Raw genomic sequence first — 3,157 nt, 5'->3', positions numbered from 1 at the left:
TGCTCAAAACGAGTTTAATCTCAATATAAGCCTCGTAGGGGTATTTTGGTCATTTTAAAGGTTATAAAAGAGTTTATTTATAATTCTGATGTTCGGGTCTGAAGTAATCAGTAAAACCACTTACTTTAACAAATTACATCAGTAGGTAATAAGTCTTTATATGACAAAATGGTTTTAAAGTTATACTAGGCGTTTAATATGCGTAAAAAGCCATTTTAAGCGATTTCCGGTCTAAACAGGAAATCTGAGTTTTCTGATCAGGTTAGATAGTTCAAAATACTTTATTTATTATATAAAATCAGTAGCAATTGGATTTGTGTCAAAATACTATGTAGAACTCATTTTATGCCCGAAAAGGGTATAATCGGTATTTACCGAATCAATGTCATAACCTTAGGTTATGAGCAGGTTAAAAATAATTAAAAAATCTTTAAAAATCTTAAAATATTATATTACATCAGTGTGTAAAAGGTTTGGTGTCGAAATTGGGTTTTAGATAGGCTTTATGCTAAGTGCGCCGTTTAATTAATAAAAGTTTCTTAATTGCGCTATTTAGCATAACTCCTATTCTGGACCTCGAACTGTTATGAAACTTTAGGGACACGTTTATAAATCAGTAACAAATATTTTTGCTCTCTCACATTCCCAAAATTCTCGTTTTATGATCAAAAGGGCATTATGGTCAACTTTTAAGCATTTAACGGAAATGTGCAAACGACTCGGACAAACAACGAAACAGTCACAGAGGGTTATAGTATCATGTAACCTGGTCCTAAAGAAGTCCTAAGGCATTTCTAGACTCTACTAAAACGGGTCAGAACTGAAGTCAAAGCAAAAGTCAAAGTTTTGCGACTTTCGGTCCCGAACCGGGTCAAAACAGAAAATTGTCGGATCAAACAAGCTTAGATCAGTTGTTATACTTATTACCAAGTTATATGAGTGATAAAATAGGTTACATGCCTTCTACATTGTTAATTATGTGTTAATTCAAAAATTAAGCTCCTGTTGACTTTTTCTAAGCAACTTTGACCCGACTTTTGATCTAGATAGAGTGGGAACCAGGGGGTGCCCTTTTAAGGGTTAAAAGCCCACATGATTACCAACTTATAACTACCTTTGATTCGATTAATCACTGGACCATTAATGATTAATCGTTAAGTCAACTGTTAATTACGACGGTTTAACTTTTAAGCTAAAACTAAGTAAAAACTCAACTAAGAAAGGTTAAGCATACTTACCAAAGTCTAATGCACGACTAGGAATGGCTTGGGTCTGCTCTTATGCTCCAGGAAGCTCCAAGAAAGCAGATGGAATGAATGAACACAATGTTGTAACTCAAGGCCCTTTTATAGTGTTCTTGATTGCTTAAGATCATGACAAGCAAGGCTAGCATGGATCCCAGATCATTACAAGTGTTTCCTAGTGCCTAGGAACAGTTAGGGGTCGCCCATAAGAGTGAAAATATCGTTTTAAGTCGGTTAAAACGTTTATAACAGCCAACAGCCAACTTGCTGTCACTGGGCACCCCTTACGGACCGTAAGGCAGGACCTTTACGGTCCGTAAGCCTTTGCCAGAAGGCAAAAAAAATTAACCCTTCCAGCTTTGAATAGGCAACTTGCATGATATGATTTTGAGCCTGAATTTGACAGTATGAGGCCTTTTAACCCATGCTTGATCAGTTGTGTCTACACTATCTTGAAATATTATTGGTTTGAATTATTACTAGAAATCATACACGAAAGTTTATCTAGCATTATTTCATAGGATCCATTCTTGAAATTTGGAATCCATTATTGTTAGTAATCACCGGATTTAAAGGTATACTAGATGTTTATTAATCATGTTAGGGTCTTGGGATTTATAATGAAGTCGTTCAGAGGTATAAATTTACATGTCGACATATTTAAAAATCTTGCCATACATCTTTAACTAAGTCCGGGTTTATAATGCTTTTGCGCATGTGACACGTGTCGTTTATTTATTGAACACAAAATTTCGAGGTGTTACAAAAGTACAAACCAAAGGTACCATCCGTGTACCTTTGAAAAGCTAGGGACCAAACCCAAAATTTTGGTAAACCATAGGGACCATCCGTGTACTTCACTCTTTAGGTTTTAAATATAAAAGATGGCCCACCGAAATTATATATTAACTCTTTTATATTGATTTAATTGTTATTTTTTAATGATAAGGGCATTTTGGTCATTTCACACTCACTTAATACTAAAAACTAACCTCCATCCGCTTCAGGGACTATCCGAGAACGAATGTACAAAAGTTGGGGACTATAGCTGTAATTTTAGAATTGTAGGAACTATAGGTGAAAACAGAGCAAACCACAGGGACTATCCAGACATTTTTCTCTAAAACAACAGAAAAGATATTTTTACAAAAATTTAATTTTTTATTTGAACGGTTTCTACATGTTTTCATATAAAAAAGCTTCGAAGAATTTTTACAAAAATTAAAATTTTTATTTGAACGATTTCTACATGTTTTCATATAAAAAAGCTTCGAAGAATTTTTTTTTCCTACGAAAATTTTAAAAATTATATCTTTTTTCTACGTGTAAAATTAGTGATTTCTCGGTTCCTCAATTTTTTTATAGTTCTCCATTGAACTCGCAAGGATCATGTACAAGATTCCCTTAGCGTGTGAAGTGTAGGAGAAGTTTTTGGCCTTAGATCAAGCAATCAAAGGGTTGAGATTAGGTGGTCACTAAATGTAGAATTCACATGACATAAAACAAGGAAAATAAGTGGGGAATGGGCAAAATATGAAGATTCAATATTGGTGACTCATAAACTCACTTCCTTCACGATTTTCAAACGACTATAGTTTTCTTAAAATTTTTTTAGTTTTACAAGTTATATCGTTACGTGATTTTGTAACGTTACGAGGTTATGTATCGGTATGTAATTACATAATATGTATTTTATTCGTGAAACAAGTGGAACGTTTCGTGATTACGTATGAGAACGTAATTACGTAAAAATAGTTGACTATGTATTATATGTGTAAACAACTCCCAAAAGACCCTAAGAAGAACCATAATCGAAACCCCAGACATGACATACACGATGAGACCCAACGCGTTAAACCAAGAAATCGAAACTAGGACGCTTAGGAGCGTCGCGGGGGACACCCCCTATTCTC

Source organism: Helianthus annuus, chromosome 12, assembly GCF_002127325.2.
Source record: "Helianthus annuus cultivar XRQ/B chromosome 12, HanXRQr2.0-SUNRISE, whole genome shotgun sequence".
Lineage (NCBI taxonomy): Eukaryota > Viridiplantae > Streptophyta > Magnoliopsida > Asterales > Asteraceae > Helianthus > Helianthus annuus.
The sequence above is the reverse complement of the archived record's forward strand: the minus strand, read 5'-3'. Positions refer to the sequence as shown.